At 39.0% G+C, this 12,649-nt stretch overlaps 1 protein-coding gene and 1 long non-coding RNA gene across 5 annotated transcripts in view; one reads left to right on the top strand and one right to left on the bottom strand.

Moving 5' to 3' along the window:
• Positions 1 to 349: 349 nt before the first annotated feature.
• Positions 350 to 8,296, bottom strand: LOC108382635 (uncharacterized). The gene is made up of 3 exons (XR_001849699.1): positions 8,193 to 8,296; positions 6,929 to 6,937; positions 350 to 360 (listed from the first exon to the last, which is right to left on the bottom strand). It is a non-coding gene; the product is annotated as an uncharacterized LOC108382635 (long non-coding RNA).
• The window catches only part of LOC108382557 (synaptic vesicle 2-related protein), a 281,392-nt gene continuing 270,801 nt past the window's right edge, over positions 2,059 to 12,649 (top strand). For all 4 annotated transcript variants that reach the window (XM_017638936.1, XM_017638929.1, XM_017638924.1 and 1 more), the window contains exons 1-2: positions 2,059 to 2,071; positions 8,260 to 8,270. The gene's annotated coding sequence lies outside the window, so the exon portion shown is untranslated. The remainder of the gene's footprint in view (positions 2,072 to 8,259; positions 8,271 to 12,649) is intronic.

The following is a 12,649-nucleotide window of genomic DNA, read 5'->3' as shown; positions in this document are numbered from 1 at the left end:
CTTTATTTTTGCATATTCCTCTTCACCTTTACCTTAAAGTGTTTAAATTTACTTTGATCGTCGTTTTTGCCTGTACCTCTCGGCATCTTTGTTTTTGTTTTTTGTTTTTATTCTCAAACCGCTAAACCGCTGAGAACCATTTCCATGTGCATTATTCCCCTTGAATTTGACAATTTNAACCGCTGAGAACCATTTCCATGTGCATTATTCACCTTTAATTTGACAATTTACTCCCAGCCAACCAACTGCCGCTAAAGAAGTTTCACTTCATAAATTCAAGAAATGTTCTTACCCTTTCAGTTACCCTAATTCTAATGTATCTGTCATTGTCTCCATTTTCGCCTTTATCTTCACTTCTGCCTTCTTTTTTTTTGGCTTCATCTTTATCATTTATTTCTTCATCTTCATATTAGGTTCTTTCCTTATCTTTTTGGACTAAAATCTGAAAAGTGTCAAAATGCCAGAGCGTAAGCAAAATGCGCCCACTAAAAGAGAATAACAGGAAAAGTAAAGGAACGCAAAAAACCAAATTTTTAGTCCAAAGAATTGCAACAACAAAGCTAACGTCAAATAAGAATGGAAATGTATGTACAAAACACATTCACACAAGCACAAGCACAATAAACATTTACTATATCAATTATTTTTTGCCTCCTTCCAATTTCAATTCACTTTTTTTACTTTTTACATTATTATCACTTTTTGCGTATTCTTTAATTACCGTTAATTTAAATTCAGTTGAGTTTGACACTTTTCAGGATTTTGCCAGAAAAAATTCTTCTGACTAAATCTGACTACTTCGGACTGATGAGAGTCGCTCTCACTGACTGTTGCTCTCTCATTTTTGCTGTCATTTCCGAGTTAAGGAACGCTTTTTGGACTAAATCTGACTACTTCGGACTTTTTCTGACTATTTCTGGGAGATAAGGAACGCTCCTATTATGTTTATTTCAAAGCTTAATTTCAAATGTGTAGTGAAACAACAGGCGAAACATGTCAAATTGAACATGTTGCAGCAACATCTATACACAATTTGAAAATGTTTAAACGACGGTTTTGGCCATAATTTTCAACCAATTATGAAACCATAAAAATTCTGCTCATCTACGGAAAAATGCCTTTCCAACGGTGTTCTTGGTTTTAAAATCGGTTCGGTAGAATCGCCAAACGAACGGAGACAAAATTTATGTTAGCGTATTAATATATNTTGGTCCAAATAATGAGACACGTATTTTTTCTTTTGGCTCGGAAAAATTTTTCGGCCGAATTAAACGCGATTTTGTTTTTCAGGCAAAAATCGATTATTCGAATTGACAGTGAGAATTTGTTTTTTAAATGCCCATAACTGTGTCAAAATTTAATAGATTCCAACAATGTTTTTACTCAAATGTTAGTAATTCTTGTCACTTTAAGATAGAATGATATAATTATTGATTCTCATTATTTAAAATTTTTTATTTAACAATAAACAAAAAGTGCAATTTTTTTTTTTTAATTTAATTTCTCAAAAAGTGTATTTTTTTTTCTCTCAAACTTTTTTACCGGGAAAGAGACACTTTCAACTACAATCAATCCAAATCTCTAATAGCGAAGATTTTTTTTTCTGAGTTATGATTTTTTATAGAAAATATACGTTTTTGTGGTACATACTACAATATTCTTATATTGTTTAACTAAATGGAACATATGTATGTAATATATCAGCAAAAAGTGCAGCCGTGATCATTTTTTGTGTATCAAATAGATATTAGAACACACTTTCCACCATACAGTTTCGATTATAAAAAGCGGGAAAATGTGATGTTGTATTTCGCTTTTGCTTGAAAAACAAAATCGCGTTTAATTCGGCCGAAAAATTTTTCCGAGCCAAAAGAAAAAATACGTGTGTCATTATTTGGACCAACAAACAATGTATTTGAGTTTGGTCGAAATTAAAAATCACGCTCGTACCTGACCGGTTGTCTGGAAATGGAATGCATCTATATAGATTTTCCTTTTATATACAAGTTCTAATTCTGTTTCCTTAACTAATTGTAAATACATATGTATGTGTGTGTGTGTGTATGTATATGTTGTTTTGGTATGAACTATTTATTTGAACAGAGGTACTCAGGCGACTCTAAACTTTTTAAGACAGCGTTATTCGATTATCAAAGCTCGGCCAGCTGTTAAGCAATATATTCATAGATGTGTAAAATGCTTCAGGCAAAACTCCACAACACTCATGCAACTAATGGGAAACCTTTCCCCACATCGCTGCAATCCTGCTAGGCCGTTGGATTATTGCGGTATCGACTACGGTGGAACTTACTATATTCGCACTACAAAAGGTAGAGGTTATCGGAGCTATAAAGGGTACATGGCAGTATTTGTCTGTTTTGTTACTCGCGCTGTTCACTTAGAACTCGTCAGCGACGTAGGCACTTATGCCTTCCTGGCTGCGCTGAGGCAGTTTTTCGCACATAGAGGATACAGCTCTCATATATACAGCGATTGTGCTACTACATTTGTGGGTGCGAATGCAGAATTAAAGGCTGACATTGCAGCCTGCAAACAGCAGTTGGAAGCGGCAGCTGGATTTGTAGCAGTCAGGGATATTATCTGGCATTTAATAGCGCTAGGCTCTCCAAATTTCGTCGACATATGGTAAGCTGGCATAAAAGGGGCATTTAAAACGCTTCATCGGGCTTGCAACACTAACTCTTGAAGAGTTTTTCACGGTACTCAAGCAAGTGGGTGCAGCGCTAAACTCAAGGCCATTGAGTGCCTTGACGGATGACCCAAGTGACTTAACTGCGCTCACTCCCGGCCAATTTGGGGCGGTCCACTTATCCCAATACCGGAACCCAACCTATTCGAAGTCAGCACCAATCGATTCAAGCATTGGAAACTGTTGCAGCAAAAACAGCAGGATGTTTGGAAACGTTGGAGCAGTGAATATATCCCACATTTACAAATGAGATACAAGTGGAAACAGACCCACCAGAACTTGAAAATTGCCGATTTAGTTTAACTTCGCGATGAACGCGCGCCCCCTTTGCAGTGACCCCTCGGTCGGGTCGTGGACATACACCCAGGAAATGATGGAGTTGTGAGGGTGGCCACTATACGCACTGCAACGTCAACACTGAAGCGATCCGTTTCGAAGCTGGTCGCCTTTCCAATCGATCCTGACATTGATTCACACGGTGGCCGGTTCTCCCCTTAACTTGCCGTCGCACAATATGGACGAGGTGGGCAGAATGTTAAAGAGAAATGCAACCCAGAGGCTTCAACTGCACATCAACCCCAATAAACATATATGACGAGAGTGCACTTGTCATCGCTGTCTACGCTGTGTGCATACTCTTCGTGGTAGCTTTTTGATTCGCTGGCAGTCGTTGTTTTTTTTTTGTGGACGTTGTGGTAGCAAGCTATCATCAAGTGGCCCCACGAAACCAGGACAAGCCTGTTCATGTTTCCTCACCCCGTGGGACTGCCGTCGAGTATTACATCGCAGGGTGGGAGAGCGATTTAGTCGCCGCTACTGTTGCTGACTCGATGTCCATCTTCAGCTTGTCTCCTAGCCTCGAAGTGACGCGGCTGTCGTTGAATGTTTACAACTGAATCGCATACTGCATTCCACACCGTTTCGGATATTATCATTGCATCTACAATGTTATTCGGCTTAAATTTTTTCCTGCCACTATGTTTAGCCTGCTCCTTTCATATTCAAAGCGTGAACATTCGAAGAACGCATGCCCATTCGGTCCTCCTGAACGTCGCATACTGGGCACGAATTGCTGTCGACGTGGCCAAATCTGTGAGGGTAGCTTCTATAACCCCCATGTCCGCTCAGGAATTGCGTTAAATAGAAGTTTACTTCTCCGTGCTTCCTTTGCAACCACATGGCGATGTTCGGAATTATGGTGTGGTTCCATCTTCCCTTCGTTGATGCATCCCAGTGCTCCTGCCAGATCTGTATAGAGGCAGTTTTTTCGGACTCCATAATTTGCTGATTGTTCTCTTTCTCTCCTTTTTCCTTCCATCCTTCTTCGTGTCCATATCCTCTTCGCTTCATCCACGAGAATGTCAATGGGGATCATACCTGCAATAACATGTTCTGCATCGTCGCAGGTTGTTTTAAAAGCGCTGATGACTCTTAATGCACTGAGCTTGTATACGGATGCAATCATCCGATTGTACACCTTTATTTTCAGCGAGTGTACCCATATCGGAGCTGCGTATAGCGGAGTTGAATGCACCACGTTCGATACCAGAAGCCTTTTGCTACTTACGGGACCGCCCGACATTAGGGAGCATTCTGGCTAATGAACTGCTTGTTTTCGATGCCTTATGTGAAGCATATTCCACATGTTCTCGATAGCTTAACCTGTTCCGTTTTTCCTCTGCTAGCGTAAGTCCAACCTTTGACATCCACTGTCGAATACTTTCGATGTAAACATTTGCTTGCTTGCAGTAAGGGCCAAGTCATCCGCAAAGCCTACAAGTTTCTCTCCTGCTCCGTTGTACATAACGTTCCATAGTATCGGGCCTAGGACAGAGCCTTGAGTAACGCCAGCGGTCACTGCTATTTGATTTTCGCCAATTTTAGTGTTATACGTAAGTATACGACTCGAGAGATAGCTTCGTATGACGTTCAAAATGTAGAGTGGAACGGCCATGTTTTCGAGAGCTAGGATAATTTGACTCCAACTGGCGGTGTTGAACGCGTTCCTGATGTCTAGCGTGATAATGCCACAGTATCGCTTTGCTCCTCCTTTCCATCTACTTCACTTAATTGCTTGTTGAGCTGTTTAAACCACCAAATCGATCGCATCCAGTGTTGATCGGTTTTTTCGGAAACCAAATTGGTTTGGAGAAAAACGAGTTTCACTTTCTGTGAAGGAAGTTAATCGTGCTGAGATTACCTTCTCTAGCAGTTTTCCCATGGTATCCAATAGGCAGATAGGGCGATATGAACTGAGTTCGCCTGGCGGCTTGCCTTTCTTCGGGAAAAGGTATTAACTTTTGAACTTTCCGTGCATTGGGAAATATACCCTGTTCTAAACACATGTTCATACTGTGTGCAAATACCTGAGGATTTTCTTTAATAGCCACTCTCAACACCTTGTTTGGAACTTGGTCCGGACCCGAGGCCTTGTTGACGCCACACTCTTGGCTGATTTGCATGACTTCTTCTATGGTTACTTTCTGAACGCAGTCTTTAATTTTGAATGAAACAGTTACACTAGGCTCAACCTCTTTCGGAAAAAGCTCAGTAACTACTCTTTTCAGTAGATCTGGACAGTTTTCTTGTGGCGAATGGCTTATTCGCGCAGTCACCACATGATATGCCCCACCCCAAGGATTTGCATCTGCATCGCTTAGTAGCTGCTTGAAGGACTCGTTCTTGCTTCTGCGGATTTTATCTTGTAGACAGCGCCTTAAATTGTGGAACTCAATACTGCGAGCTTCGCCTAGCGTAAAGACATTTAGCTCTCAGTTCTCGTTTGGTATCATTCCACCAGTAAGCTTGTTTGTGAGTCGAGTAGCCCCTTCTTTTGATCATTGCTGCGTCGCAGGACTCCGTCACTGCGTTGATAAGACCAGTCGATGCTTCCACCGCATTTTCAGTATTCATGATTTCGCGTTCGTTGAATACTTATTTGTACAGGGGGACATCTAGGCTTTCCGTTTGCCAGCCTAAGTTCTTTTTCCTGGCTGTAAGCATTGCCATGTTGGTCCTTTCATGGATGGAGTATACTACTGCCTGGTGATCGCTATGCGTGTACTGTTCGTTTACGTCCCAAGGCATATTGTTGGCAACCGAACTGCTAACAAAGGTGATGTCGATAACTGACTCCCTGTGATCTTTCCTAAAAGTGCTTCTATTTCTCTTGTTCATTAATACGATTCCAAGCGAGGAATATGCTCCTCGCAATGATGCTCCCCTAGAGTTAGTTTTCTTACTGCCGCATTCCACCGCCAAGGCATTAAAGTCGCCAGCAATCACGATACGATGGCGACCTCTAGCGGTTCTTACCATATTGGTAAGCATGAGTTCGAACTCTGCCTGCGATAATCTTGGCGGAGCATAGCAGCTACAGATGTGAACACCATTCATTTGAACCCATACAAAGCCTTCTACGGGCTGTAGGTTTACTTTTGGAAATGGATATACACCGCACGCCCAAATTGCAACACTATTGAGTTTATCCGCCGCCTACATAGCAGTGGCTGGCGTTTTATAAGGCTCAGATATATGACTTTTGCATAATGGACAATTTGGGTCCTTTGTGCATAACTTTGCTGTGTGGGCTTCAGCCCCGCATCTTCTACATAAGTTAGAGCGATCGCAGCTTTTGCACTCCTTTGCGTAGTGGCCGAATTCCAAGCATCGGAAGCACATTTTTGGGTTGATTTCCTGGCGAAGCCTGCAAATTACCCAACCGACTCTTATCTTTCCTCGCTCTAACAATTTGTTTGCCACATTTACTGGAAGGCTAATCATTGCTTTCTTGGTATTGCCGTATGCTTTTGCAGTCCTTTGACTGCTGACGGTGCTACTATTATATCCAGTTGCTCCTTCAAGGCTTGGGTAATGTCTTCTCTAGTCGTGACTTCATCTAAGTCCTTGCAATCAATTGTAATTGCTTGTGAAATGGCTTTAACTTCCGCCTTTTCGTCAATTACTTTATCTATCAGTCCCAGATATCGCGCGTTTTTTCCTCCCTCTTTAGTTGCCAACTCCAGCAACATTTCCCCTTTGAGGGTTTTGCGGATGCGTGTGAATTTTTTATCCACATCTTTTAAGGTTTCATCCGATTTTATTTCCGTAAGGATATCCGCGTAAGACACGTCAACTATTTTAATTAATTAATTAATCCCAACGGCTTATTACCCTCCATTCCCGCCCAACCGACACGAGAGGCGCAGTTCGCATGACGTACGGAACCTTTTTTTTAGTTTTTTGGTGCCGATTAGTAGAAACAGGAGTTTGTTAAGTGTCGAGATCTAGAACAATCCATCTACAGAATCAAATTCATCAGCTGATGGGATATGCTAAAGATAGTATTTCAATTATTGAGAGTGGAAATGATAGTTTTCTTTATAGTAAAAATCGAGTCCGATATATCAAACGTGCTGGAATGAGAGTTAAAATCTTGACATAAACAACGGAATGATTCGTTTAGTTCAAAATTAGTTTTGCATGGCTTCAAAAACAGAGGTCGAAAGTGTCTTGACACTCGAGAGGGGACATTAAAATTGACCTCAGCCAGGAGGGCCGGGCTATTAATCAAGCCTGTCATTAGTTTTACGATAAATATTATACCTAGCATTTCTCTACGACTTGCGAGTGTAGGCAAATTTATGAGCTTTAGACGACTTGTGTAAGGGGGGAGATTGTAATCTGAATCCCAGTTAAAGTCACGCAACGCAAAAAGCAAGCATTGTTTTTGAATTGATTCAATCCTCTCTGAATGAACTTGGTAGCGGGGATTCCGTATTCCAGTATAGGTCTAACTAAAGTGGTGAAAAGAGCTTTTCTAACATAAGGATCTTTGAACTATTTTGACCATCGCTTTACAAATGCAAAAACACCTTTGGCTTTATTGACTGTAACATTAATATGATGGTTGAAATTGAGTTTGGAATCCATTGTGATACCAAGATCGACAAAATTGGATACCTGCTCCAGATTATAATTTGATATTGAATAAACAGCTGGTTGAACAGCCCTCCGAGAGAAACACATAACTTTACATTTTTGAAGGTTTAGTGGCATATAGTTTGCATTACACCAAATAACCACGTTGCTCAGATCCGCTTGTAATGACCTTTCTTCGATAGAGGACAATGTTTTAAAAGGTTTCACATCATCGGCATACATTAAAATTTTTGAATGTTTTATTATAGAAGAAATATCATTAATGAATATCAGGAACAGAATCGGACCAAGGTGGCTTCCCTGAGGAACTCCTGAAGAAACTTTAATGATGTTGGAAGAACAATTATTAACAATAACTCTTTGTGTTCTATCAGAGAGGTAAGATGAGATCCATTGAAGAAGATTGTGCTGAAAGCCGATTAAGTCGAGTTTACGGATGAGTAACGAGCGACATACTTTGCCAAAAGCTTTACTGAAATCGGTGTATATTACGACGGTATGAGCATTTTCTCTAAAAGCGTTTGAGACTTGAGTTGTAAACTCTAATAAATTAGTGATAGTAGATTTTTCTTTAGAAAACCCGTGTTGAGATTGTGAAATTGAAGAAGATATAGAATATGTCAGCTGATTAACAATAATTGCTTCGAATAATTTGGGGATAGCGGAGAGCTTCGCTTTGCCTCGATAGTTTTCTATAGAGGACCTGCTGCCGTTTTTCTAAAATGGTATTATGTAAGATTCCTTCCGGGCTGACGGAAAAACGCCATGTTTAAGTGACAAATTGAATAGAGTTGTTAAAGGCTCGCAGATGTTCTCAGCGCAGTTTTTAAGAAAACAGGTCGGAATATGATCAGGTCCAGGCCTAAATGACGCTTTTAAGGTTTTTAAAGGGTGTAAAACTTCATCGGAAGATATTACTGGAATATAAGCAGAGTTGATTGGACAAAGCTCGTACGGATAGTCTCCACTTATAGGGAAGTCTACAGAATAATTGGACCTAAAGAACCGAGCAAACATGTTGGCAATGAGTTGGCTGTCGCTAGATACAGTGTTGCGATAATGCATAGCGGACGGAAAACCATGTGCCTTACGCTTTGAATTTACGAAACCATAAAATGATTTAGGATTGTTAATTAAATTCTTCTTAATTTTACATAAATATGAATTATAACATTTCTTATTTAATGCAAAGTAGCTATGCCGCAAAACGGAGTACCTTAAGTAATCACTGTGTAAGCCCGTTCTTTTATACAGTTTAAAAGAGTGCGACTTTTTATTTTTCAATTTTTTAAGCTCTTTAGTGAACCATAATTGTATTGGTTCTTCATGAACAATATTACGTATTGGCACATACTTTCGAAACAAATTGAAAACAGTATCATTAAAGTGCTCAACGCTACGCTCCACGTCATCTCTATATATTGGCCAAGATAACTTTGAAAGTTCTTTGTTAATTTTCCTGAAATTTGCTTTCGCAAAAACATATCTAGTACTTGAACTTGACTTATTATTATGTATTTCATTTATGATTTCGTAGCTTAACTCAAAAGAGGGATGGTATGCATCCTCTGCCAAAACTAGGGGATCACACCGATTAATAGAGGCCTTCGGAACATCATCAACGTAAACGAGATCCAAGACCTTTCCAAACTTATTTGGACATATATTTATTTGTTTGAGGCAAAGTTCCGCCATTTCCTCCAGAAATACATTGTAACTATCTCTAGATGAAACTGGTACAACATCGGTGTCAATGATGTTCCATGAAATGTGTGGCAGATTTAAATCGCCCAAAACAATCATAGAATCGGATGCCGTAAGCATTGCATTTACGGTCTCAAGTAAAGAAACTAGCTACATATATACTGATACGGCAGAATTAGGAGGGATGTAGCAAAGAGCTAAATATATGTAAATCTTTCCAGCCTGTACACGTGTACATTTAAATTCGGTATATTCAATGGCAGGAACACTAACTTCCTCGGATGGTATCGATGAATGCACCGCAAAAAGAACACCACCGCCGATTCTGCCCACGCGGTCACTCCTGTATATTTGATATTCATTCGGAAGAATTTCGGAATTAAAAATTTGAGATTTGAGCCATGTTTCGGTCAAGGAAATAATATTATAATTGCAGTCAAAACCTTTTAAATATAAGTCAGTTCATTTGGTATTCAAGCCTCTAACGTTTTGATAGTAAATACTTAAATTAGACTTGCGAGTTAGTTTTTTGAATCCGAATTATTTATTTATTTATTTATTACAAACGCCCCGGTCGGCCAAAATGAACTATTTAGTAGTGAATCAAAATCTTCGGAAGCTACGTCAATTTTAAAAGATGAAATATCGCGATCGTATTTAAAATTGTATAAATAGATCTTTAGTTCTAATTTTAGTCGATATGTATGACTTTATATGACCCGAAGAATAATATTTAGCAAATCTAGAGACAAAGATTGATCTTCTCGGAGGAATTACAACCATCTTTTTGGTAATGATGTCTTATGTGCGGGGCTCCGAATTATTAGGAGGAACTATGGCGACTATGAATGCGTCGGGCTTAGCTCTTATCCTCTTAGGTTGAGTATTTCTGCCTTTAGTTGCATTTGCATGAGACCTGCTTCCGCCATTTTTCACACTTGGCTTTGCGTGTAGAATTGGATTCTATACTATGGGGCAGTACCTCATTGGTCAACTCTTTGTGGATCGTATCAACACTAGATCGCTCGGATAGTTTGCTATTGGTTATCGCCGTCGGTCTTTTCGTAGTTTTGCTCTCCCCTTGTTCCAATGCTGTATGCGTTTCTAACGTCTGAGTCGCCCTGCTTCTATTTTTTATTTTTTGTGTGCTGCTCTCGTCTATTCCTTGTTTCTGCAGTGAGTAAATGATATTTACCACGCTTCATCGACACCAAAAAATCTAGCTTTTCTCCCATGAGACGGAGAGTAGTACTATACACTCCCTCGCTGAGAAAGCGTGCTCTCCCAATATTTTTCTCATCACTTGAAAGCTCGTTTCTATCTTCTTCGACGTTAACCGTTTTGGCTGCTACCTGATGACATGGCTCCATACCAACATTTGCTCCCTGCCGGCCAACCTGTTGAGCGGTTTGTGATTTCCTTGTAGGCAACCGCGCAATTTTGGAGCTTTTTTTGAAGGGAGAAAAGTTCTCGTCTGGAGTTTCACTCATTTTTGTTCCGCGTTCACTGTTCGACTCATCCTCACATTGAGATGAACTTCCACTCATAACACGCAATTATTTTGCCAGATAAGGAATAGGAAACACTTCTGTCCCGTAGTCTACACTATCTTTCCTCTTTTGGCAATACAACAACGTATTCACTATTTTACTTGCTTGCACGATTCTCCCTGTGGGAGACATTTTGTGTGCCGTTTTTTAAGTAAGTGTGCACTTTTTCTTTTTAATTGTGCTATTTTCGCCAGCTGTTGGGAAAAATAGCAAATAAAATTTTTGTATAAGTTGCCTCTACCTTTAGTGTCACTATCACCGATTGGGCAGTCGCAATCCGATTTTTCGCACACGGGGGAAACGGATCCCCTCAGATCCGACACCAGTGATTATTATCAGATTTTCGCTGATAAATCGGAGCTGACAAAAAACACGTCCGATCTCACAGCCGCATACACATGTGTAAACGGATTGGCTTGTCGCTCGGTTTGTATGTTAGCTACATATATATGTCACACAATTGATCCCGAGTAGTAGTTTTCAGTTGAAGGACTGAACTGAATAAGCTTTACGATAGTGGAATTCGTGGCTGTAAAGTATTCCGACTTGAAGTTTACTTTAATAAAAATTACATTATATACTTAAATAAATCAAACAACATTAAATGTTTAAAATTACAAAAAGTTTGAAAGTAAAAACATATTTTTTACAAATAGTAAATTGTAAGTACTCATATTTACTCAATTTTAAACACTTTGTGTGTAATTTTTCTCAACGTGACAAATTTGGTATGTAAAAGTAAACAGACAGTGTTTAATTCTGCTCACATTACGAGAGGAAACTGGCTACCTCCCTTTATATGCGTAAATTAAAAAAAATAAGAATTTAGCGGAAACTTTAAAGGCTGATTCACATACAACTTTCTTCGCTTTGCTTGATAGTTCTTTGCTTTGACATATAAGATCGATGTAGGCATATGCATGAGTATGCTCACATAAAAAACGTTTGAAGCAAAGCAAAGCAAAACGAAGCAAAATCTTGGGCAACTCTCAACTTTTGCCCGCTTTGGCAATCAGCTGTCTACATGTATCTTTTCTCATCCGCTTGCATTTGCATTTAATGATAAAAATAGGGGAAAAAGGAATTATTAATGCATATTATTATATTGTTATCTACACTCTAAAAAGTGCATGTAAAACTACTACTGAAAAGCGTTTATTTTTCAACCAGAATCTGTTCAAGTATACGCACAAGATGTTCAAGATTTGATTTTGAACATGAGTTGTTTAAAATACACACATGAAATGTTTAAAATTACAAGCATTTTGAAAGTAAAAGTATATTTTTTACAAATAATAAATACTAATTGCCAGGGGCGCACGCAGGAATATATTTTTGGGGGGAAAGGGTTTATACTTCTAAATATATATCATCAGCAAATACTGAAAATTCGCTCTTTAAAATACATTTATGAAAGTTTTATTTACAGTATGAAATAAATAAATAAACTTTTTAAAGTATCATCAATTGCATTTTATTTACATAAAATTTACAAAGAACTCAGACATTTTTAACCGGCTTCAAAAAAGGGGAGGTTATCAATTCTTCGGAGTATTTTTACTTCTTTTATTTATTCCACCGCATAACTTTGCACCGCGTGAACCGATTCCAATAATTATTTGTTTTACCGGAAAGATGGTACCTTAAGGGTCGTCTCGTAATTTGGTTTAGATCCGATCATTAAATCATGAAAAAATTAACGGTTAAAGATGCACTCAACTTTCAAAAGTAATACAAAATTTTA

This window comes from Rhagoletis zephyria, unplaced genomic scaffold (genome assembly GCF_001687245.7).
Source record: "Rhagoletis zephyria isolate East Lansing unplaced genomic scaffold, Rhagoletis_zephyria_1.1 Rzeph_scaffold_00148, whole genome shotgun sequence".
Lineage (NCBI taxonomy): Eukaryota > Metazoa > Arthropoda > Insecta > Diptera > Tephritidae > Rhagoletis > Rhagoletis zephyria.
Note: the sequence above shows the minus strand (reverse complement) of the source record. Positions and strands in the feature narration are given on the sequence as shown.